A 27,251-nucleotide genomic window follows, 5' to 3' on the forward strand; every position below is an offset into this window, starting at 1 on the left:
CTTCTCTCTGAATTAAATTTCATGATTATTTCCACATTATATGAAAAAAAATGTTGTGAAATTGCATAATTAGTGAAAAACAGAAAGCCAGAACAGTTTTTGCTAAACAAGTGACCTTTTTCCTGTCTGTAAAATTGCACAGTAATAATTATTTAAAGTGACTTAGATGCTCATAAAGAAATCCTCTCTCTTGGGGCCCAGTGTGGCAGCCTAGCAGCTAAAGTCCTTGCCTTGAACATGCCCCGGGATCCCAAACAGGGGCCAGTTCTAATCCTCGCAGCTCCACTTCCCATCCAGCTCCCTGCTTGTGACCTGGGAGGGCAGTTGAGGATGATCCAAAGTCTTGGGACCTTGCACCTGTGTGGGAGGTTAGGAGGAGGCTCTGGGCTCCTAGCTTCAGATTGGCTCAATTCCAGCCTTTGCGGCCGCTTGGGGAGTGAATTAGTATACGAAGGATCTTCCTCTCTGTCTCTTCTCCTCTCTGTATGTCTGGCTTTCAAATAAAACTAAAATGAATCTTTAAAAAAAAGAAAAAGAAATCCTCTCCATAAATTTGATTTCCCTTTCCAATTAAAAATAAATACATTTTTCAAAAAAGAAATACGTGATGAAGTAAGCACGCTTTAATTATATCTTACAAAACTTCTTAAGAACTAAAATTATTTTTTGGCCTGTTGCGGTGATTAATGCGCTGGGATCCCATATGGGCACCAGTTCTAATCCCGGCGGCCCTGCTTCCCATCCATCTCCCTGCTTGTGGGCTGAGAATGTAGTTGAGGATGGCCCAAAGCCTTGGGATCCTGCACCCACATGGGAGAACCGGAAGAGGTTACAGATTCCTGGATTCAGATCAGTGCAGCTCCAGCCTTTGCAGTCACTTGGAGAGTGAATCATCAAAAGAAAGATCTTCCTCTCTATCTCTCCTCCTCTCTGTATATCTGACTTTTGCAATAAAAATAAGTACATCTTTAAAAAAGAATTAAAGTTATTTTTAATTACACTCTCCAAAATTGTTTACATGTCACTTATACATGTGAAGTTAATTTAAAAGGAAGCATACTAAAGCTTAACAATTGGGGCTGTTCTAAAAATTGGAGACAATGTTTGTAGATATGGTTCTACAAATTTTTTTTGTGTGATATAACAACCCTTTACTTGGTCTTAAAAACCTATAAGCGGTTCAATTTGACTTTAAAATTTACTTATACAAAGATGATATATGATATTTTAAATTCTGATTTGTTATTTCCCCATTAGCTGTTTTTCTCAGACTTGACAAAACCCATCTTTTGTTTTACAAAGAAAAATGAGGCACATTTTCATTCCCATTTGCAAATCATGACACTAGTTATGAAGTTCATGAAAATCAAAGGTACTGCAATTTATTGATCTAAAGAACTGAGCTCCATTTTCAGTTTATTTTCTGAGAAATCATTTTTGCAACATTGCCTAAAGCATATCCTTTGCAAGTACAGCAATGGAGAACATTAGTCCCCTAAATAAGGTTTACTATCTGAGACTGAACTTCCTTGTCAAATGTGGCAAGAGACGCAGGCTGCTGCTCAGCTCCATTAAGCAACTGCTCTCTGTTGAGCTAAGTGTTCCCTGCACAGCGGGCTCTGGCGCCTGAGGCACACCTGCAACAAACAGGGTGCGGGTCACCGAGCTGCCGCTCTACTTTGCAGCACTAATCTCCCATCTCCTGTTTGAGCAGTGTTTTCACTGAAACACATATCTAAATCATACCTTTGTTTATACTGTAGGTGGCAGAATTTTTATGCTTTAAACATCTTGCTTGAACTGTGCATTTTGTTGCAAAAGAAAAGGTGGCTCATTTATCAGATGAAGTTTTATGAAAATATTCATATTGTTCCAGAGAGAATGGTCAGGTCCTAAAGATGGGTGCTGTTTTCTCCTTGTTTGAACTGATCATACTTTGTATATTTCTGGTAACTTTATCTTTATTATGCAAATCCAATCTTTGATTTGGTTTTTAAATATTATTCAGTAAATTAAAAGTGATAATTATTGATATTCGTTAAACGACTTTCAATTGTTTAAGGTTTAACAAAATTCACTGAATCAATACAAATGCTCTTGCCTGAGAGAGTTTGATTTAGAGGTTTTATTTCTGAAACAGTCATTTTAGGGATTAATAATTCAAAAACACAAACTCAGTATAGTGGGTAAGGTGCTTCTTGGGATGCCAGGATCTCATATTGGAGTGCCTAGACTGGAGTCACAGCTTCTGATTTGATTTTAAATTTCTGCAAATGTGGGAGACAGTGGGCAATAATTCAAGTATTTGCACACTTGTTACCTACATGGGAGATCTGGATTGGATTTCAGCCTCTTGGGTTAGGCCTGGACCAGCCCTCCCTGTTGTGGAAATCTGGGGAGTAAACCAGGAGATGGTACTCTGTGTGTGTGTGTGTGTGTGTGTGTGTGTTGAGCCATCTCTATCTCTCCATTTGTCTGTAAAACCAATAAACGGATTTTAAACGTACAACAGAGCCTATGGTTTGCCTACTAGTTAAGATTCCAGTTGCAATGGCTTTGCTTCTTATCAGAGTTCTTGGGTTTGACGACATGCTCAACTTCTGAATCTAACTTCTTCTTAATGTACACTCTGGGAGGCAGTATTGATGGATCAGGTAGCTGGATCTCTGCAACCCATGTGGGAGACCCACACTGAGCTCCTGGCTCCTGGCTATGGTCCCAGCTGAACTGCAGCGGGGTTTGAGTAGGACTGAAACGGCAGCCAAGATCCATCTCCTTGTACCTCTCTCTTTTTCTCTCCCTCTCTCTCAATCCCCCACTCAACTCTGCCCCTCAGATAAAAAGACTCTTAATTTTTTAAAACAGATTTTTATTATTACTATTATTATTAGATGGACAGATTTACAGAGAGAAGAGCAGACAGAAAGAAATATCTTCCATCCACTGGTTCACTCCCCAAAATGACCTCAACGGTCGGGGCTGAGGCAATCCAAAGTCATGTTTTTTTTTTTTTTAATTAACAAAAACATAGCAAGTAACACTTTAAAAATAAGAGCAAAACATAAACTCACCAGTTTTTAATTTTTTTAAATTATTTGTCTTCATTTGCTTAATGAAGGCAGGCGACAGATCTTCCAAGCACTGACTCACTCCCCAAATGCCTACAACAGTTAGGACTGGGCCAGTTTGAAGCCAGGAGCACAGAACTCGGTGTAGGTTCCATACATAGGTTGCAGGGACCCAAGCACTTGAGCCATCACCTGCTGCCTTCCGATGTGTACGTTAGCAAAGAGCTGGACTGGAAGCAAAGACAAGGCTAAAATGTACACACTCCAAAACTGGATGTTGGTGTCCTAAGTGGCTTCTAAACCTTTGTGGCAAATGCCACCCATCACTTAATTTACAGGCTTTGAATCTTGAAATCTTAAACTTCCCAAAGCATAAAATATTGCCATTTATGTTTCTTGAAATGAATGTATAATTGTGTATAATTAAAACAATCACTTTTTAATTTCAAATTAAAATATTCACACTGATTTTTCAAAAAACAAATCATGTCCATGAAGACAGTTTTCTTGGCCAGCTCCCATAAAGACGACTCTGTTTGTTTTTTTAACATCAATAAAATCTGTTGTATTACAAATTTCAAAGCTCTGGAAGAAAATGGGATGGCTGGGAGTTCATCAAATTATTTTGGCTCTTTCATAATTTGAAGGAAACACATGCTCATGTTTTATATCTATTACTTTATTTGAGGGAAATAAAAATATCTGAAAGTTAATTTAAATATTTAATAATAATAATCGATTTCTTCAAATTGATGCAAACTCTCAAAGTAATTTAAGAAGCCTCTATTCAAAGTCGTACATTTGTCAAAAGTAGAATGGCTGTCACAAAAGTCTTCTGGAAGAGAACCACAGAAGACCTATTTTGTAAAAATGTAGGAATTTTAAAGAAAATTTAATTATCCTCTTTTATAAGTTGATGAGTATTCTGGGATTAAAACAAAATAATAATAAGAGCTGGAACTGTGATACTGTCTCATTTCAAATCTTTAGGACTTTCCTCCAAAAGTTTAATTCAGTGTTTGAGATATTTACATGTATTAGCAGGATAGTAATTTTGTGATTTTAGCATAGTGGTATCACCAATCACTAGAAGTAAGGAAGAACACTGAAGCCTGCAAAAGTTGATTTACACATTATATCGCAACAATAGACTCCGCATCCTCCACTTCTAGATTTACTTCATTATCCCAGTCATCCGTGTCCATCCATCTCTACATCCAAATTAATTCTATCAGTTGTTTGCCCTTGAGCAAATACGGTTGCTAATTTCTCTGGAAAACTGGGTATATGTTAATATGCATATCTTAAAAATTCGGGGTTGGATTACTGGAAATGTGTAGCATGCTTCTCACGGCACCTATTAATAGGAACTGAAAAGGGTAACATGAAAGCAAATATTTGTTCCATTATACCACTTAGTTGGTAACACTTAATATGTTTAATAATAAATTATAAGTGAAAATAATATTTAATATCTCTTTTGGAAGCAGAATTCACTTTTTCCTATGCTGCTCTCCCAAAGGCAATGATGTTCTACACACTGTCATTGTGTAGACGGTGTTCCCTAGAATCATTAGAATCAGATAAAAATGATGTATACCAAGCACACCATTACACTAGGTAAGGACTGTGCATTCTAATACATAGATAGCTACGATCAAATTGCCATGGTTAAAAGAATGATCAAGCATGAACAAGTCAGTTCCTCTGTTACTTGACATGGCATAAAAAGTGTTAGAGAGAAGCATGCGCAGTTGTGATGCAAGAAACTGAGTTTCTGAAGCTCTTATTTTTAAGTTTCAAGTCTTTAGGACACAGCATTCAATACAGGGATCCCATAGCAAAACCACCCGCATCTATCAGTTGCTTAGGTTTAGCTGCTGTCATGCAGAGCACATGACACTGAGTTCAAATTTAAAAAATGCTTTATTTAATATAATGGAAGGGTCTGGACCTGAAAATTCTAGCACCATGTCTTTGATGTGTATGTCCCTGATGGTGACATAACAGCTATGAGTTAGTCAAACAGTAATGGTGAGAGTTTCAATATTAGATTGAAGCTAATCTGGCACAGTGGTGTAGCAAGCGAATTATCTGCCTATGGTGCCATCATCCCATGTGGGTGCCTATTTAAGTCCTTGCTGTTCCACTTCCAAACCAGCTCCCCTGTTTATGTCCTGGTAAAGCAGTAGAAGCTGGTACCTTGGGCCCTTGCACCCACATGGGGGACCTGGAAGAAACTCCTCACTTGTGGCTTTGAATTGGCCCAGGTCTGGCTATTTCTACCATTTGGGGAATAAAGCAACAGATGAAAAGATCTCCATGACTCTCTCTCTCTCACTATGACTTTTTCAAGCAAAATAAATATCTTTTTAAAAAAATAAGAACCTTACCATAAGTGGAAATTTGTACATGAGGCGCCTATATGCCTGGAGTTCCTGGAGTTACAGAAGTATGGTAGGGTGGGGGGTGGGATTAGGGGAGAATTGATATTATCTGCTTCCACAATAATCCCATGCAGAAATTTTAAGATCCATTTAACTTTTCTTATTTTCCCTGGTCCTTATTTATATGTATGAGAATGTTTTTTAAAACATTTATTTATTTGAAAGGCAGAGCTACAAAGAAAGAGACACACACACAGAAAGAGATCTCCATCTACTGGTTCAAAATGACCAGGGCTGGGCCAGGCTAAAGCCAGGGTCCAGAAGCTTATTCCAGGTCTCTCTTATAGGTGCAGGGGTCTAAGGATTTGGGTCATACTTCATTGCTTTCTCAGGCACACTAACAGAGAGCTGGATGTGAAAATGAGCAGTAGAGACACAAACTGGAGCACTTAGAGAACACCAACACTGTAGACATTGGATTAAACTACTATGCCATAGCACTGGCCTTGTATGAGGAGAAATTTAAAAGCCACTCTGGGAGATGCAGGATTATGTTACCAGGCCTTTCTTTTGGCTTGACCTGGACCTAGCCAATGTGGTTATTTGGGCAGTGAACCAATAGATAGAAGACGACTCTTTTCTTTTCTTTTGCTTGCTCTAGCGCTCTCTCTCTTTATTTCTATCTCAACTCCCCCAAATCACTTTCTCACCTCTCTTTCCTTTCAAATAAAAATATTTTAAAAATAGCTAATTTTGCTTATTAAATACAAGTATTTAGTATAAGTACTGTGTTTACTAACTTTTTTTTAGGAATTGTGATTCTAATATCACACTATCTTATGAATGAAATATAAGAAAATCTATCTCTTCTCACAGTCTCATTTTGCATTTATACTGATGGCTACATGGTTTCAGATGCAAAATACAAAGCAGAGTTGTACCAAGCAGTATTGGTGTTCCTTGTTTTAAGATTTATTTTATTTTCTTTATTTTATTTTATAAGAAAGACAGATCAGATTTACAGAAAGAAGGAGAGAAAGCTCTTCTGTCTTCTGGTTCACTCCCAAGTTGCCACAATGGCTAGAGTTGAGCTGATCCAAAGCCAGAAATCAGCAGTTTCTTCCGGGTCTCCCAAATGGGTGCAGGGTCTCAAGGCTTTGGGCCATCCTCTACCACTTTCCCAGGCCACAAGCAGGGAGCTGGATAGGAAGTGGTACAGCCAGGACATGAACTGACATCCAGATGGAATTCAGGCATATGTAAGGTGAAGATGTTAGCCACTAGACTATCATGCCTGGCCCCTCTATCTCTAATTTCTACAATACTTGGAAAAAAAAGTCTTCTGCTTTTTTTGTGAATAAAAGAAAAGTTTTAAACCAGTTGAATTACAAATATCAAAGACTCTGGATGACCCAGAGCTAAGTGGTACTAAAATTCTTACTTTCCCCAGTGTGGGTGTTAATGTTTTTATTTGAGTGCTGTGGTATGAATACTGATAATAACTTGATCTTTGTTTATACACACCTGAGAATTATTTCTGGTATTTTAGATTTTCTACCACAAAGCTTATTAACCTGCTCATTTTTCAGACCAGATGTTACAGAGAACAGTGAAGCCAATAAAAGTAACATGTTAAGAATTTCTTGTTGATTTAGATTTTGATCTAGAGAGAATTTATTCTGTAAAATTTCCACTTTTAAAATAATAACACAATAGTTCTTTTAAGTATTGTTAAAAATGAAGGGTGCACGCCTAGTGATAAAATAAAAATGCAAAACATGAAGGCAGATAAATGATATTCTTAAGCTGATCTTTGAAATATTTTACAGTTACCCTATTATTCTCTTCATCTTAGTATCACTATTTAATTTCAGATACTCAATGAGTTTCAATTATCCAATCAACAATTAACTATTTCAAATAGAGTAATTACAAGTTTGTCTTTTCAAAAAAATTAAAATAACCTGTGAATTTTTGTTATGAGCCTTGACTGACTGCAGCAAGAACAGAGGCCTTAGCCTTAGCATACTCAGTAAATACAGTCAGTCTGCACAGAGACTTGCTCTTCTATTTCAAATGACCAACTTAACCTGTGCCTTATATTGTTCCTTAATTCACCCTCTGCATTTCTTTCCACCCAGCCAGCCCCCAGAGCGGAAGCCCACTGTGTTTGAAAAGTCCCTAAAATGCTACTGTGATGGCTCAATTGGCTAGCCCTCCCCTTGCATGTGCCAGCATTACATAGGGTGACCATTCATGATCTAGCTGCTCCACTTCCATTCCAGCTCCCTGCTTATGGTCTGGGAAAGTAGTGGGAAATGACCCCAAATCTTGGGATCCTACACCCATGTGGGAGACCCAGAAGAAGCTCCGCTCAATTCTGGTCATTGCAGCCATTTGGGGAGTGAGCCAACTGTGATGGGTTGCAGCCAGGTGATAACTAGCATCCTATAGCACTGGCTTGCTGAGTAAATGGAAGGTTAATTTTTATGGAAATTAGCTCCAAAGGTTTCATGTGCTCTACCCCTCCTGCCATGCCATTCAAGTTAATTTAATGAGACACATAGAAACTTTGGGACACTCCCTTCCTGCCTCCTACTACTTAATTTAATTGGAAGTTTCGTAATGCTTGTGAAAACTTTGTACTTCCCATCTCTCAAACTGATGGGAGGATAAGAGTTTAAAGACCCCTGACTTTGGCCATGTGATGCTGAACATAAAAAATAAATTTATACAATCTAATCATTTCAACACCTTTATGGAAGTTATACACAGTGCAATAAAACAAAGAGAAAATTATGATGTTTCTAAGAGTGCCATACAATTCATTATCTCATGTCTAGCACATGCCTTTGAATAACTTAATTTTTTCCTAAAACTAAATCTATGCTTAGTCAAGTTTTTCCATTTCTACCTAATCCCCTGTTCATTACATACCTTTTGTAGAAATATTTATAAGCTTTAAATTTATCAGATTACTATGGTTTAGTGTTAATGAGAATGAATAAAAAAATTTAAAGTAATTTATTTCCAAAGCATTCTTTAGAAAAGGTCATTTGAATGTTCTATCTGCAAGGTTATGAATATGATTTCTAAAAACTCCCCCAAATTTTCCACCAAATACTGCTAAGTGTGGATTCAATCAAACTCCCAAATAGATAATGTCTTCATTCCACACAGACTGATGATCATTAAATAAATACATGGACTGAGGACTAAGAAATCTGAATAAGGTTGAATGCAATGCGATTTAGCTGTAAAGATCTCTGGAAAGGTTTACATTTATCCCTATTCATTCTGTCCATGAAGCTTCTGCTGCCCCAATGGAACATCAGTTTGATCTTGCCTTTGGCTCATATCAACCAATTAACCTGTGAAGAGTTCATGAAATGAGCTGAGCAAGTCATTTGCAAATATAGTTGCTAGGAGTTAAATAAATATATATTAGTTAAATACATGCTAGCTTATTTTTACTATCATGCTATTGTATATTCCTATTGGCCAATAATAATAATCTCTTTCCATATGTTCTCTGAGGCCAGTGTTTTGTCTTTGTATTCTGCCATTGTGATCAATGAGTCTAATCTCTTCTCATTTATTCCAACTCCTTCTAGCTCTCCACCTCCACTGGGCTTCTATGCCCTCTGTTTTTCTTCACCCATGACATTGCTCATATCCTTGCCCTTCATGTGAAATTCTATTTCCATGCTGCTAAACTATCACTGTTTCCCAACCACTGGTTAGAATACTACTACCTCCTCAAAGAATGCTTCCATATTCCTGTAGAAGTAGCCTTACCTTCCTCAAGCTCTTTAAAACTTTAGTACGGACATGAGAATGTTCTTTGAAACTTACTGGAATGGGGGCCCAGCGTGGTGGCCTAGCGGCCAAAGTCCTCGCCTTGAATGCACCAGGATCCCATATGGTCGCCAGTTCTAATCCCGGCAGCTCCACTTCCCATTCAGCTCCCTGCTTGTGGCCTGGGAAAGCAGTTGAGGATGGCCCAAAGCTTTGGGACCCTGCACCCGTGTGGGAGACCTGGAGGAGGTTCCTGGCTCCTGATCGGCACAGCACTGGCCATTGTGCTCACTTGGGGAGTGAATCATCAGATGGAAGATCTTCCTCTCTATCTCTCCTCCTCTCTATATATCTGACTTTATAATAAAAATAAAAACACATCTTTAAAAAAAAGAAGAAGAAACTTACTGGAATGAAGTTACCAGGCTCCAGCTCAAGGCATTTGGCAACTGATTCTGATAAATACAAGCCAGTAATATAATTTTGAGAACACCTGGGCATTAAACCTGTCTGAGTCAAACCAAGATTCTGACTTCCTATCACTGCAAAATGAAGACAGAACTATTATTCCGTAGTTCAGTTACCCTCTTCTATTAACAAAACAATACTTACGCAATACAATTTATACTTCCTTAAGTTATGACTGAGAAAAATAAATTAACAAATGCTTAAGACACTGAGTTATTAAATAAATCAGTTTTGGAATGGAAGCTAAATCTACATTTGGCTAAGCTGCTCAGCTGCTCTGAACCTTGGATATTGAGAGCATCCAACCCCATTGAAGTCTTGGCCACACATTCAAGTTGTGGCATAAGAGACGGCCACCGAACAAGGAGGGGTCAGGGAAGGCTTAAAATCCCAAGGTTCTTTGTTTAACCTTTGGTGTCTTCCGCTCTCTCCTTTCAAGAGGCACCCCACCTCCTTGCTTTCTTTTTGGAGGTGCTTTCTCCTTCTGTCTTCTTTCCACATTCACCTAATCACATGGCAAATAAAACTTCTCTGTCTGCATCTGATTCCCAGCTTTTTATTTCTCCTCTGAGATGTGGGAAAATGTGAGCAGCCCAGGAATTTCTTAACACGTGTTCTGTGAGAATACACTAAGTGATCTTTTTTAGCCTCAGGATTTATAGAACATATTGCTGTGAAAGTCACTTATCATTGAAATCTATATGCTGGGTTAGCCTTCAATAGAGGAAAAAGGGGAAAGGAATGAGCCTTACAGAAAGCCATGGAGTTGGGAAGGTCTTGATATGGGATGTGCACAGTGCCCTGTAATACTAACACTGTGATAATTATTAGACTAGTGAGTGAAAAATGAAATGGTTGAAAGGAGGCTCCACTGGAAGACAGGGCTTTGAAAAGACCTAGAAAGTATAATCCTCCTCAGGGGCTGTGGAAACACACCAGAGGACTTTAAGCCAACAAATCATAAATAGATATTTAAAACCAATAAATAAATAACACATTCTTATTTACCTGTGACCTTGAAAAAAAAAGAACTGATATGAAATTATCTTTCTGAACATAAACTACTGGAAAAGGAAAAAATGAATCAACTGCCAGAAGACACTGGAAAACAGATACCGCAGGAATGCCTGTTGGATGAGGAATGGAATAAAATAACAGTGTCCTATGTTCCCCCTGGATATTTCCTGGGAACACAACCGAGACCCACACACAGGCAGAGAGGACCCAAGCAGAGCATGCCAGTCACACTTAACTGAAGAGACAGAGATCAAAGTTCACATGAAGATGAGAAAGCTGAAGTTTCTCAGGCTGTTCGAGACGAAGGAGCAACACAGGAGAAGAGTTCCAGAAATTTCCACCTGGATTTCCTGGAGTCTGGCTTAGCTATAAAGGCAAGGAAGAGATTTCACAAATCTTTAAAAAAACAACAGTCAAAGAAGCCCTTGGAGGAAAATGAAGTTTACTGGGGCACCTCAGTTTTGAATACCTAGGAAAAATAAAATCCTGTTGAATATGTTCCTAGTTTCATTTTAGTGTCAATCATAGGAAAAGAGATTTTTGTCAACATATGACAACCTAGTAAAGACCAGAATATTGCTCTTTAGTGTCTCATGTATCACTGGGCACACCACTCTCTGGACATTGTGAGGGAGTAGTTTTACCAAGGATCGAGAAGCAGTCTGATATCAAGTGTTGTTACCTTCTCAGAATTGTACATAGGAAATACATGAAATCTGTTCTCTTTAACTTAATAGACATTTAAAAATAAGTTATTATTCAGACCTCTCCACCTGCTGACATTTCCTAACATGCAAGCACTCCATTCTGCCAGAACAATTCACTTTAGTTCCCCCAAGTGAGCTCGGACTTCAATAAACAAAACCCAGGTACTGGTTGGATTATGGGTACTTAGTAACTTCTGCTTCTAAGCTGAAGCATAAAGAACACGAGGTGAGAAATTACACAACTGAGTTCATTTTTTTGATGTAAAAAAGGGAAATTATTTACTAAGGGAGGAAAAACAATTCCAACATCAGGAAATATAAAACACAAAGTTATGTCTCAGTAAATTAAAGTACCACACTTATTATCTATTGTATAAATCCAAACCAAATGTACCTAATCACCAAGTAAAGTATTCAAGATGTTTGTAAATGCGACATGCTTTCTTCCAATGTGATTTAAAATTGTTTAAGCAGCTATGACTTAACCTGATGTACATATAGCCACTATCTGACCCTTTTGAAATATCTGTGCCTTATAAGCATTATATCTTAGAAGATATTTTCTAAAATAAGTCTTAAATGGAGAGCCATTATAAGTCTACAATCAAACACTGGAAATATTTTCTGGAAATCATAAAAAGAATAAACTGAACCAGGGCTTGGCAGTATTTCCCAGCTGTGAAGACAGTTCAGATTTGGAGAAGGTGAGATAGTTGGATTTATGGGGTTTCGTGTCAGAGAAGAAGAATCATGTTAAAAGGAAAAAAAAAAAAAAAAGACCCAGGCACAGCATCACTGTGGAGTAGAGGGTAACTTTGCCATGTCCAACACTAGTATCCCATAGGGGTTGCAGTTTTTTTTTCCAGCTGCTCTACTTCCAATGGTTTGGAACAAGCAGTGAAAGCAGGCCTAAACATCTGACTTCCTGGCACTGATGTCAGAGCTGTGGAGTAGAGGGTAACTTTGCCATGTCCAACACTAGTATCCCATAGGGGTTGCAGTTTTTTTTTCCAGCTGCTCTACTTCCAATGGTTTGGAACAAGCAGTGAAAGCAGGCCTAAACATCTGACTTCCTGGCACTGATGTCAGAGCGTCTGATGAGGCTCCTGGCTCTTCACTTGGTTCTGGCCTAATGTTTGCCACTGTGGCCATCTGAGAGTGAAGCAGCACATGGAGGATTCTCTCTCCTTCTGTCTCTTTCTCTCTCTATGTCTAAAGTTCTTACTTTTAGATAAATAATAAAAAGTTCAGGAATTACTCAAAGAATCCCCTTTGAGTCCTCTTGGGATAATAGTCATATATTTAAAATCTTAACAAGCATAAAAGCATCAGAATTAGAAAGGCAATGCATTTACAATCATCTGCAGTGACTGTAGTGCCTCAGTTACTTGCATCCTAGCTTTTGCTTAGCATTGACTGTTTCTGGACTTAGAAGAGTGAACAAAAAGAAACATCATTTCTGAGCACCTTCTATGTGTAAAGTTATGAACAACAGAAGCAATTCTGTCATTTTTAGAGAAAACAGCAAGCGAGATAAAGGTGAGTTGCTAATGTTTCGTCTGCTCTGTTGGTTCTGACATCTTCCTCACCAGAGACTTCATTGGATGAATTTAGTCTAATAATAAAAAAAATTTTTAAAAATTGCTTTTATTTGTTTATGAAAGTATGAGAAAGGAAAGAGAGACACAGAGATAACAAGATTTTCCTTCTACTGGTTCATTCTCCAAAGCGCTACAGTTAGGTTTGGGTCAGGCAAGTTTGGAATTCCACCAAGGTCTCCACACAGTTTGCAAGTGCCCAGTTACTTAGGCCTGCTACTGCCATTCCAGGCTCCTTAACAACAACAACAACAACAACAACAAAAGGATGGGAAGCTGTGTACTTGAGTCTACAGCTGGCACTTGATATGGGATTCCTGCTTTACAAGCAGTTGGCTTAATCTACTGGATCTTTCAGGATTGATTTCCTAAACTGGAGTGATTCTACTGCAGGTTCTTACATATTAGACGGGCAATCATTTGAGACAGTAAATACTTAGGTTATCGCTTCTCGGCCTTTTGGCTAAGATCAAGTGTAGTATCTGTTCTTATCAGTAAATACTTAGGTTTTAAAAACTAAAAATGCAACAGTTAGGAGAGTAATATGATAGGACAATATGTATTACTCAATATTTTCAGATTGCTGAATTAAAATGCTTATTTCAGTAAAGCAGTGGGCTGTAACAGTTGACATCATTAACTATGCATGAAAAGGGACACTCTTAAAATGTCTGAAAAAAAAACTGATTACTCAATATTAAATGCTTGTATTAAGTAATTGATACAAAACTGATAGTAATTCAGCAGTCTATAAAATGAATAATCCCAATGCCACCTAATATGTAGATCCATTAGCTTTTATCATTTGAAAGGTTAATACCAGGATAGGAACAATGCATTGCAACTCAAGATACTTCATCATGCACAATGAGTAAAGGATGATTTAAGATTCTTTTGACATTTAGAGGAGAGTGCTTCAAACAGCAGGCAGGGACAGGTAAAATGAAGGAAACTGTCAGTTGTTTTACTTTCTGTACTTGACTCTTTTCTTACAGTGTGCTAATAATTTCCTAGGTATGGCCATCATCGAAGTACCCAATGCAAGTTTTACAAAAGGCATGTGATGCAAGCTTGACATCTGGCACATGTGGTACTTTAAATGCCTTACAAGTCAGCCTTCAGCTATGAGTTGGGAATAAAAGGCAAGCTCAAATCTAAACAGTATACTAAATAATGTATAACATATTCTGTTCTGAGTTAGATTCACAGTTAGGCAGAGGAATACATGGCATGAGCCATATAAAAAGTTAATGCAGGGGCCAGCATTGTGTCACACCACATCAGAGTGCTGACTCAAGTCACAGCTGCTTCACTTCTCAACCAGCTTCCTGCTAATGCTCCTGGGAAGATATCAGAAGATTGCCTATGCATATTGTGGGCAACCAGAATGGAGTTCCTAGCTCCTAGTTTAGGTTTGGCATAGACCTAGCTGTTGTGGTCCTTTGGCGAGTGAACCAGCAAATGGAAACTCTCTGTGTCTCTTTCTACGTGTGTGTGTGTGTGTGTGTGTGTGTATGTGTGTGTGTGTGTGTGTAGCTCTGCCTTTTGAGCAATTCTTTTTGAGTTAATGTAAATAAAATGCTGTTTACAGAACAATAATACATTAAAGGTGAGAAAATATAGGTTGGGGGCTCGGCAGCGTGGCCTGGTGGCTAAGGTCCTAGCCTTGATCCCATATGGCCGCTGGTTCTAATCCCGGCAGCTCCACTTCCTCTATCTCTCCTCCTCTCAGTATATCTGACTTTGTAATAAAAATAAAATAAATCTTTAAAAAAAAAAAAGAAAATATAGGTTGGAACAATTGCAAATTAGTGCATTTTTTATATTTTCTATTTTTAAATATTTATTTAAAAATATTGCAAATATTTTCAAATAAATATTTAAAGTTACAGAGAGAAGAAGAGATGGAGAGAAGATCTTTTATCTGCTGCTTCACTCCCCAGATGGACTCAGTGGCCAGAGATGGGCTGAGCCAATAGGATACTGGGAGCCAGCAGCCTCTTCCAGATCTCCTTCTCAGGAACAGGGTCCCCACAGACTTGGGCCAGCCTCTGATGCTTTCCCAGCTCACAAGCAGAGAACTGGATTGGAAGTAGAGAAGCTGGGACACAAACCAGCCCCCATACGCAATTCTGGTACCACAGGGTGGAGGATTAACGTATGAGCCAAGGCACTGGCCCCAATTAGTACATTTTTATAAACCAATGTTAAATTCATGTATGTTTGAGGGAAGTGAAAGAAAAGATCATAAATGGTGATAGCATATAAGCTCTTTAATATCTACTAATAGTTTGTTATCTCCACGTCTTTCTTTTTGCTAGAAAAATGAAAACATGCCCTTACACATTAGATTCATTCAATGGGAACTTTGAAACAACCATTTCAATACAGGTTCTTATTTCTGTTCATAAGAGGAAATAACGTAGGCAAAGAGCTCCCAGATTTTACTTTGGTCATAATTATTTGTATGTATAAATCAATAGAAAAGTTTAGTCACATAATTAGCCAAGTAATTGTGTTGAAAATACAGTTGCATGCTCACAAAGACAACTACGCCTCTGGGGTGCAGACTTCTGTGTCTGTACTCTTTTCAGGTCCACAAGGACTTCAGTCACCTCTTGGCTCTTGGGAACAATGTCAAACCCCAGTTAAATGAGACTTAGCATTTATTTCAAAGCCACAACACTAAATGCAATTGCAAAGGAACAGTAAGAAATTACAAGTCTAAAAGCTGGCAACTGTGAATATGACAAATAGGAATGTTCCTGCTATCAATTTCCTATGTATACAGTGAATAATTGTGTTGCATACAGAACTGATGTTCCTCACAGTAGGAAAACAGTCATTTGTTGCAAACCCTGAACTTCATAAGAAAATTTACTTCCTTTTCTGATTCTATGTCAAAATCATCTTTTGAACATTTAAAAGAGTTCAGAGATTGCAAAAACTGCTTATTGCTATCCATGCCAAAAAGACACAAAATGTTAAGAGCCCAAGAAATTTAGAGTCTTCAGGAGGAAAAAAAATACTTGATTATTTTTTAACAAATGTAACATATATTAATCATTCCAGTTTACATTTAGTATCATGGACTCAATTCTTCAACAACATTTTCCCCTGAAAAAAAATCTATCTAATTTGAATCAACCCTTTAAGGACCACTCATTTGACAGAGCAGACATTTAGCCTAGTAGTCAAGATGCCACTTAAGATGTCTACCTCTCAGATCATAGTGCCTAGAGTCTGGTTTTTGTTTCTTTTTTAATGTTTGCTCAATAGAGACAATTTTTAAAAATTTATTGGAAATTCAGACTCGCAGAGAGGAGAGCTAGACAGAAAGATCTTCTGTCAGCTGGCTCACTCCCCAAATGACCACAAAGGCTGGAGCTGAGCTGATCCAAAGCCAGGAGCCAGGAGCCAGGAGCTTCTTCTGAGTCTTCCCTGCAGGTGCAGGGTCCCATGGCTTTGGGTCATCATTGACTGCTTTCCCAGGCCACAAACAGGGAGTTGGATGGGAAGTGGAACACCTGATGCTTACCAGTGTGTGGAAGGTGAGGAGTTAGCCAATGAGCCATGGCACTGGGCCCATTCCTGGTTCTTGATTTGGCCTCTTCCTAACACAGACCCTGAAGTGCAGTGAAGAGGGATCATGTGACTGATTTTTATCACAGGGGAAACCTGGACTGAGCACTAAGTTCCCAGCTCCCTGTCTTAGTCTTCACTGTTGTTATTTGGAGGAATGAGCTAGTGGTGACAGCTCTGTATGTCTAGAACACAAACACACATACAGGAACAAAACATTCAAGTGCAACTTTTCAGATCCTATACTGGTAATTTTAAAGAACTTTCCTCTAAAAACAGTAATATTTAGACATGAAAAGAGAATTGCTATTTGCCTATAAGTTAAAAAAAATCTTAAAACTTTGTCAAGAATAATTTTCTGTATATTATTATGTATTAAACTATGGTTTTCTTTTATTGAACCAGCTTACATTACAACTAAGATTTTCTGCCTAAAAGCATTTTTGAGCATGTCAGTGTTTGATAATTTTGATCTGTTACCCTTGGTTTGTTTCTTACTATCAATCATTTTGAGAGAAATGCCATAGTCAGTTGCTCAGAAAAGATGACTTGAAATATGGAAAAAGAAATTATTTCCAATAAGAGCATGTCAATGATACGACTGTAAAATCACTTTTTAGCCAAGCGTGGTCTAATTGGCATTACACCCTGCTGACAGTATTCCAAGTGTGATTTCGCCTGAAGAAAGGTATATGTGGAATTAACAATGATAACAAACATTAACCCCAGTGCCTGCTAGGTGACAGACAAGATGCAACTTTCAACATATGCTATTTACTCCTTATACAAAGCTTCAAGGTAAGTGTTATGATTGCCACTCTGTTGATGACAAGCTAGGACTTAGGTCATTTTCTCAAGTTATCAAGCTAGAAAGTACCAAGTGTGAAACTCAAAACTAAAGATTCATCATCTTTAAAAACTCCTTAACTGGTATCAAGTGACCTAAGCAAGCAGAAACGTACCTCTCTGTGATGCTATTGTGCTTCCCCAAAATCGTAAGTCATTCTGAAAGCCTGTCAACTTAAGCTCTATATTTAATAGAAGAACTCTCACTTTTTTTCTATAATCAATTCAGCATAAACTTATTCTCAATAGACAAATCATTCTTGATGATATTAAGATTTCTTCTCTGGAAATTTATTGGTCTCTTCTCTGAGTCTGTGAACTGCTCAAGGCTTTCCAGAAAAACACATTGAGTGAGGAATGGTCCATGCCATTATGGCAGGTGAGGAGTCCATGACCTGACCCCTGCAAGCTGGAGACTCAGTAAACTGGTGACATAATCTAACCCAAGTCCAAAGATTTTAGGATCAACAGAAGCCAAGTGTGCAGATCCCTATCAGAGGGCGGGAGAAGATGACATGAGATGCTTCAGTTCAAGGAATGAGGCAGGAGAATAGACAAGTTCTTGCATTCTCTGCGGGTGTTTTACTCAGACACTCCACAGAGTGGATGATGTCCAAACCCTCTGGACAGGAGAACCTGATATCCTACATCCACTGACTTACATGCTAATTTGAACTAAGCCTTCACAGATACATCCAGAAACAATGGTTAAACCTGCAAAACTCACGTGCCACTAAGCCATAAGCATAAAATTAACCATCACCATCTATAAAAAAGAACATATCATGTGGGTACAAAAGACTGAGTCTCTGTCTGAAGGGTTCTGAGCGATTGGTCATGTTTCATAGAGGAAAACGAGAATAAAATCACAACCAAACTCATGAAAGAAAACATGACAGATATATCACAATTTCAATGAAAATAACTTAACATTTTTCCTTTCAAAGGAATAGTCATAGCTGATACATTTTAGAAAGCTCCAATCTTGAATTAACTTTGAATAAATCTTTAAATAAACGTTGTTTTGCAAAATACTTTGAGTCATTATATCCAAATGATTTAATTTTAAAATAAATTACTAGATTATCTAAACTATACAAATTATTCCTCATCATGTTTCCTATCAGAAACTCACATTTTGAAACAATTAATTTGGCTGAAAAAAAATTTCAAAAAACTTAACACAATGAATCACAAAACGTGGCTCAATGCTATGGAAGGCCTCCAGAACCCTACTAAAGATCTACAAGTTCAAACTAGCTTCATAGTAACAGGTGGGCTTCATTTGCCACTTTCCTCATATTATCTTATGAGAAATCTGAATTTTTTTTCCCAGGGGCTTTCCAAAGTGATGATGCAATAGAAGTACAAATGAGAATTCTGACGTTTTCCATTGAACCAAATATTATACATATTTGCAAATTGTAAAAAATTGCTACTTTTCCAATTCATTTTATTCCCGGAGGTATTTTCATAAAATACTTTTGCTGACTTATAATGAGTTCATTATATCTGTTTCAAAAATTAATTTGCAGGGCTGGTATAGGAAGTTAAGTTGCTGCTGAAGGACCAGCACCATATTCCTGGCTACTCCATTTCTGATCTTGACCCCGGCACCCAAGTTTCTCATCCAGAGGACACCTCTGGCTTTGGCCCGGCCCAGCCCTAGCCATGACAGCCATTTGGGAAGTGAGCCATGAATGGGAGACTTTTCCCTCTTCCTCTCCCTCACCTTCACCCTCTGCCTTTCTCTCCCTCTCTGTCTGTAATTATGCCTATCAAAAAAAAAAAAAAAAAGAATCTTTAAAAAAGTAATTAGTGGGGCAGGAACTATGGTTCTGCAGGTTTACCCACTGTTGGTGCACCCACTGCCATACCAAAGTGCCAGTTAAAGTCCTGAATACTCTTTGATTCAAACTCCTGGTGGCCCAAGTGGGTCCTGGCAATCCAACTGTGAGATCTGAATGAAATCCAAGGATTCTGATTTTGACCTCACCCAGCATTTGAGGAGTGAAAAATCAGAATCTTCTGTGCTCCAGTCACTCATCCTCTCCCTTTCTTTCCTCTTTCTCCCTATTAAATAAACATTTTTTTAAAAATTCCAAAGTCAGATGGGTTCTGGTGTTAAATGAGCATAGCCTCTATCTAAATCAACATGAAAACAAGCTCAAGAGTCCTAAAATTTCATTTTCTGTGACCAAAAATTTCTTTTATGGGAATCCAGACTAAAAATTCTAACTATAGAAAAAGCTATTGTAACACTTGTCATTATTCATATTAATAGAAAAAATTGAAAGCCATCAAAATATTTCCAGAAGAGTAGTTCAATCATGTTTGTATAATGAGCTATGTTATAATAATAAATATTACAATGAGATTATGATAAAATGCTTATGTCCATATACTTAATATAAAAATATTAAATTATATATAAATATTACCTTAAATAAACAAACCTCATGACTACAACTTGATATGCTAAAATACATATTTTAACATTTAGCAATAAAAATGTAATGGTCACTTTCTGAGGCTATGGAAAATTTAGTGGCTTATTTTTCTTAAAATTGTTTATAGAATAACTAAATTTTCTAAAATTAAAATGTTTTTGATTTATAATTAAATTTAGTATACACATATTCAGAAATAATGTAGATTGACTTTTCTATTCATTGAACTTTAATCATGAGTGGAATAGCTACTTAAGTTTAGGTTTTTAGTTTTAAGAAGATCGATAGAAACAGCAGAATAAGAAAAGTAGTTTTATAACAGAAGAAAGACATTAAAGAGGTTTAAGAAAAGGAGTATCTTAGCAAAAACCTACAAGAGTTTTATCTAATTTATACAGATGAGTACAAATAGTAACCTCATTGTATGCAAGCACACACATTAAAACCATAGTAATATAATGTCAGATTATCTCAACTATTATGAAAATTATGTTAAAAATATTTAAAAACAGCTTCACGCTGAAATTGATTAAAATTTAGAGAAGCCTTCTAGAGAATTTAAGATAATAACTGTTCATGAAAGGCTCTTAAGAATATTTAAGTTAGACCATGTCTTGATTTGCTTTAAGTTAGTAAGCTAGGGCTTTTGCTACAAAAATCAGGAAGGAATAGTATCAACTCCAATTAGAATGCCCAGGACTTAGCCCTGAGGTTATAGCTTCATGTTTTATTGAAGTTCAGCATCTTAATCTGTGAGATCTAACTAGTATCTTGTGTTAACCACCAAAACATTTTTGATGAGAAAATTACAGGTAGCCAACATACATGAAACACATGTACTAAAAACTTATACATGTTAAGAGATTGTTAAATTAACCTTACTTATTATTAAACAGCAACTGACCAAATAAAGAATCAATGAGGGATAAAATGTAAATTTAGCTATGGAAAGAAAAAACTGAAGCTCACTTATTTCAAAGTAAAAGAAGGAAATTTCACCTACTTCGGTAATATTTTAAATAAAGTTTTAATTTCTATGCTGAAAAACATAAACATTGTGAAGTCCAACAAATAATTCTAGAGTCAACAAGGACATCAGATTTACCAATATGATTCTATTGTTTGACAAAATTGACATAGAAACTGTGAAGTAGAAAAAGAACCTTAAAACAAGATTTCTGAAACAGCCATGATAGATTATCTTGTCTTGAATTCTTTTATAAAGCTCTGCAATTAATTTTATCTCTACAGATAATGCCACAGATACCTCCCCCTTCTTTTTTCTTGGTTAAAAAAATTATTTATTCCACTTCAAGGGTAAAAAGACACATCTTTTATTTGTTTGTTCATTCCCCTAAACAATGCAACAGCTGAAGCCAGGCTCTGGAACTACATCTGTGTGTTCCCCATGGACGGCAGGGACAAGAGAACTTAAATATTGGATATGTGATGTCTTCCAGGATTTGCACTATCAGAAAGCTAGAACCAGCAGTGAAGCTGGCACTTGCAGCCTACCTATTCAATCTGGAATGTGGGCATACCAAGCAACATCTGACATGCTCTGCCAAATGCCCACCCCACCTTCATGGTTCCATACTTCAGTCCAATGACTCTTATCTGTTCTCGAGTGAGAAACAGATTGAGAAAATCAGCACTCAAATCATTGTATGGGGAAGTGAGTCCAGTACAAAAAGATGGATCTCAGCTTTACTCACACTGCCTTTTCAGTACATGATAAACAGATAAATAGACATTATAATAAATCCGTGCTCAGAAAGATTAGGATGGATTTACTATTAGAGCACAGCTTGGGCTCATGAGACTAGAACATCACTTTCCACTCCATTTTAACTTGGATTGCTCTGTGTCCAAGTTCATGGATTGCTCTCCGGCTAATCACAGGATATCGCTGGATCTTTCTTGAATCCCATGGATCGCACCCTTGAAATATAACTCAGTGTCTAAGGCTTTGTAGAATCCTCTTACACGGAATGCTCATTTAATTCCATAGTTAATATTTCATTAACCAACAAGGCCCTTGATCATGCAAATTTGCTGCATATTCATAATACAGTACAGTTATATGTATGTGTGGGTGTTTATTATAAGCCAGTGAATAAATAAATGTTAATTGCCATTAAACATAGTCACACCAATGTACTATTTTCAGGATGACTGTCATAAATGTTTTATGAAACTTAAACATGTTCATTGATGCATTAGAAGAAGATGAAATGATATGGTAAAACCATACTTCTTTTAGGAAACCACAAACAGCTTGGCAAACATCAAATGACTAATGCTTTCATTATAGCAAATTATAAACTATCGAAACTGCACAGGCTTTACAAGTTTACTAAGTGCAAACAAAGTCAATTTGCTGCCATGCTGAAACTTGAGATAATAAAGGACTTAAAACATAAATTCACTGAAAGCAAAACCTGGTATCTTTAATGTCAGAGGCCAACTTTGAGCTCATTCCAAATTGTGACATAAGCAAAATTAAGCTATTAAAGCTACAAATAAAGAACCACTGCTAGTTCTAAGAAGAAATAGAATGGAAGACACATATGCCTTTCAGGTTATATATCCCAAATGTGTGGCACATCAACAGTTACTAGTAAAGTTGGCATAAATAATGGACATAGTAAATTGCATTTTTAGATTTAATTTTATACACAATTATTTGTGGTTAACTTCCTTATTGAGTCACAGAATAAAATCTAACAAGACAGATATAAACCCATAGAAATGTAAACCCTTTAAAGGATACCATCAGATTTGCCTTCACCTATTAATACTTACTTTTGGCAACAGTTAAACGGAACCCATAAATTAAAATCTCAATGGAAACAATAATTTTTATGTTTTATTTAAAATTAATGACATTGATCTCACTGAATGAAAATAAGTTATAATATCAATAACACAAATTCCCCCTTAAAGAATTTGAAAGTGCGGCCACTAAATACAAACCTTAATATTTCCTCAACTACAAACCTACTGCAAATGATTCCATTGTGCAAACGAAATTTCAAAATTTCAAAATAGAGGAGTAAGGCCATTGAAGTAGAAGATCAAGGTCACACACTGTTTTCTGTTTGATAAATATGGCAAGGCCTTTATATGTTTCAAGTTTAGAATGTTTGTTGGTATTCTCAACTACAAATGTTGTTAGGGTAATGCTGATGCTAAATAACCATACGTGTTGATGAAAATGAAGGTGAAATACAATGAAGGGTATAATACAGTTTGAAGAGAATGTGGGCAAGAAGTGGTGCCTTTGTGAATGGCTTCTGGAAAACATACAGCATCACAGAAGCCTCAAAGTCCACTACAAATACTGAACAGATGTTTCAAAGATAAAACAGTTCAGGATCCTACTGACTGATGACTAGGGATAGCTCAGGCAGCATGAGCCTTTTACAGTCCCTACTCCCACATGTCATTATTCTATCATTTCATTCTAAGATAAATTACTTTGCTTCTGGTTGTCTGAAAACACTGCAAGTCTCTTGGAAGAATACCTCTTTTTTTTTTTTTTTTAATTTCTCCCTTTAACTAAATACAAAAAAAAAAAAAAAGCAAAAACAAACCCATAGCCTCTTGTCCTCATTTTAGAATGGAGAAAATATTATAGTTTGTTAATATACAAGGCTTATTTTGATAGTACATAATATTACATATATTTGTAACAACTAAAAACTATTGTTTAGTAACTTCTCTCACTAAATATAAATTTTCTAAGACAAATAAGGGCTGGATTAGTGATTGCTTACAGCTCTATTATAAAGTTGATAATTAGAATTCCTTGATCACTACTTATAACCCATATGTAAGCATTATTTTTTATGTTTCTGTCTTTTAGCTACAAAACTTACTGAAAGTATGGGAAAGAGTATTTTCAACTATAAAGACAAAATTGCCTTTGTGGGCAGATGTCCATATTAACACTATTTATTAGGCATCCAGATTTAGGCTGTTGCAAAGTAAAAATAATGAAACTTTAGAATTTTAATTAAATGTGGGCCCTGGAACAGATCAAATGTGATCTAAAACCTGCAGTGGCAAACATTTCTTTTCTGGAAAAAAACAGATCTCCCACAAAAAACCTTAGAATAAATATCAGAATTAGATTGATATTTTGGAAGTATCTGTATAGTTAGTCTTTCCCATTTTCCCTCTTACTAATAAATAAAAATAATCTTCATGTAAACTTAGTAAGCAATAACAAACACCTTTGCCTTATATGAATCAATTATTGCTTAAGAGCCTTGACCAAGTGACTTAATTTTCCAAGTTATCTGAGGTAGAAGCAATTTTCACTTTTATTTAATACATGAGAAGAGTGAGCCTCAAGGAAGTTCCATGTTTTATTAAAAGCCAAAAGAAAGAATTTAACTGCATATCTCAAAATGAAAAAAAAATCTAACGTTGAGAATGAATTAACCATGATATTGTTTAGAACTGAAGAGTAAAATTAACACATTGGAGAATTATCTGAAGAAACTATCTGTATTTTGGAGCAGAGAAATAAACACCAGAAAATATTTTAAAAACAGGTATTTAGAATATGGTGAGTAAGAAAAGAAAATCCATCGTGTATTAAATGGACAGAAGAGAATAGAGCAAATGGAATGTGTGCCATGTTCAAATAAATCTGGAAACACTTCAAAATTTGGCAGCCATGTGAACCAGAGAGGGGGCAAGGTATGCCAACGATTACAACACATCGAGACACATCTAAGTGTTACTGTAGAGCACCAAAGACAAAAAGCCATCCCCAAAACACCAATAACGAAAAACCAAGAGCAATCACACTTGCAGTAAACTTGGACAGGGATGCTATTAACCTTTGCTTCATGTGTCTTGTCTTCCCTCCATGTTTATTGCAGAAATGAAACATAAGAACTTCATCTTGTATAAAATGTAGGGGTTCTATTTACGTATATATTTAAAATCAGTCCTAGAATCGAAGCTAAATTGAAGCTTTCATGAGAAACACATTTGTGTTTTTACTTTTAACCTGTCATCTGAGGAGTTATTAGTCTAGATCTAGGCAAATTACATATTTCAAATCAGAATAAGTTTTCTTAGCCATATAATGTATATTTTCCTGTATAACTGCATAGGGTTGTTACAAGGATTAAATGTGCTTTTCTACATAAAATTTTGTATACTTCCAAGGATGTAGAAAACAAAATGATATTCCAAGTTTCACAGTGAAATATACGACCTTATTTAGGTCTAAAGAGTTTCTGCATCAGTCATTTCATTAGTCTAGCTATTGGTCAACTACGGTTTCAAACTGAGAAACAAGATTATTTTTAAGATGCATATATAATAAAGTACTTCTTTGTAAAGATTTATTTACTTTTATTGGAAATTCAGGTACACAGAGAGAAGAAGAGACACAAAGGAAGATCTCTATTCATTGATTCACTCCCTAAGCAGCCACAATGGTCGGAGGTGAACTGATCTGAAGCCAGAAGCCTGGAAACTTCTCCGGGTCTCCCACATGGGTGCAGGGTCCCAAGTCTTTGGGCTGTCCTTGACTGCCTTCCCAGGCCACAAGCAGGGAACTGGCTTGGAAGTAGAACAGCCAGGATTAAAACTGGCACCCATATGGGATTCTGGTGTGTGTAAGGCAAGGACTTTAGCCACTAGGCTACTGCACTGGGCCCAATAAATACATCTTATAAAGGAAAAACATCCTAGTTTAGAATCAACCTTGTCTACTATGCCTTTAGCGTCTGTAGGAATTAATCTATGAGTGTCCAATTTGATGATACAACTTATGTATTTATTCATCTATACAAGTAATGTTGAGACAACAAAATCCCTTAGTGCTACAACTGGTCGAGATATACATTTTATTTTAGGCTATGTCAAGTATTTCACCAGTTTGTAATTCTCTCATGTTGAGTTTAAGCAGGAACTGTGATGCACTTCTAACAGATATGATGAAACTGATGGAATATATGTGCTTCTGTGCACATGGTTATATGCTCACCTTAGACGTAAGATTGCAGAATTCACCTTCCGTGCTTTTGAGAAGTCAAGTAATACACTGGAGAAAACATACACCAAGTGTTGTGAGTAGTCTCCAGATTCTGAGAGTGGTTTCTAGCAGACGTTAAGGAAGCCACGGAATCCGAGTTGTACAATCACGAGCCACTTAATTCTGCCCACAACCCCAATACATGAAAAGACAGCCCATGCCAACTGAAGCCTCAGAAGAGGCCACAATTGTATATGATTCCTTGATTGCCACTTTGTAAAGATTAACATTAACACGCTGATCCTTTGGGGACTGTTTAGGTTGCTCTTGGATTGAGACATTTTTTTAAGGCCCTGAGGGTCTTACTTAGGTTGTCTCCTGGTCTCCTGTTAATAGCAAATTGTTTTGACCAAAGACAGTCATTAGGCAACAATGCTTACAGACCTCCTTGCCCTCAACCTCACAGCTTTGATTAGTTGTTGAGTGCTGACATTAGTGGATCCATCGTGGCATCTTTTTTCTTATGAACAAACCCTCTCTGTGCACAACACTGGTCTTTGGTCCTGTTGGCCAACCCTTTTTCTGAGAGCAGGAGTCAGTGCCCTTATCTGCCTGCCTAAGAGTAAGCACTACTGGTTCCTCTCTCAGTAGTCTTCTAAGAAGAGGATCAAGTAAAGCTATTTCTGGATTTCTGATCCACACACACTGTGAGGTAATAAATGTTTATTGTTTCAAGCTGACAATTTGGTTGTACTATTGTTAGGTAACAATGAATTATGAATGTACCTGGGCAGAGAAAGAGAAACCATCAGGCAACGGCTTATGACAGAAATGACAGCTACCTTTCCAAAGCAATTCACAAATCCCACAACTGAATTGCTGCTTCTATTTTGCAATAACCATAATCTTAAAATAGCTGTGTTATCAAAATACTATTTAAAGTTAATCATCTAAATGGGGAAAATATAAGTAAGAATGAAGCTATAAAGTCACATATATAAGGTTTGTATTCTCTACAAGAATTTCAAAATAAGGTGGTTTAATAGTCACCAGTGTGTTTGATTAGTGGAAATTAACTTGGAAATGGTTTAATCAAAACTAACCATTGTAAATCTAAAACACACTTTGGCTTATTCAAAATCTCACACATGGAGCCTTTTAGTCACCCCATCACCAATGGCTGTGACGGTTTCTTTGGATATGGGTGATGAAGCCACATAAAAATACGGGCACGTATTAGAAAAATGATGCAGTTGAGTAGCCATATAAGATTTTAAAAATTATAAAAGTAGTGTATTTATGGTCTTAGCCTATCTCTACTATTACTTC

The 27,251-nt window shown here is 36.8% G+C and overlaps 1 protein-coding gene and 1 non-coding gene across 2 annotated transcripts in view; one reads left to right on the forward strand and one right to left on the reverse strand.

Annotated features, from left to right (window-relative positions):
• The window catches only part of CTNNA3 (catenin alpha 3), a 1,173,927-nt gene that overhangs the window by 252,737 nt on the left and 893,939 nt on the right, over positions 1 to 27,251 (reverse strand). The gene's annotated exons all lie outside the window — the stretch shown is intronic.
• LOC118759507 (U2 spliceosomal RNA) lies at positions 13,487 to 13,680 on the forward strand. The gene has a single exon (XR_004996232.2). It is a non-coding gene; the product is annotated as a U2 spliceosomal RNA (small nuclear RNA).

The sequence above is a fragment of the Ochotona princeps genome, chromosome 13, assembly GCF_030435755.1.
Source record: "Ochotona princeps isolate mOchPri1 chromosome 13, mOchPri1.hap1, whole genome shotgun sequence".
NCBI lineage: Eukaryota > Metazoa > Chordata > Mammalia > Lagomorpha > Ochotonidae > Ochotona > Ochotona princeps.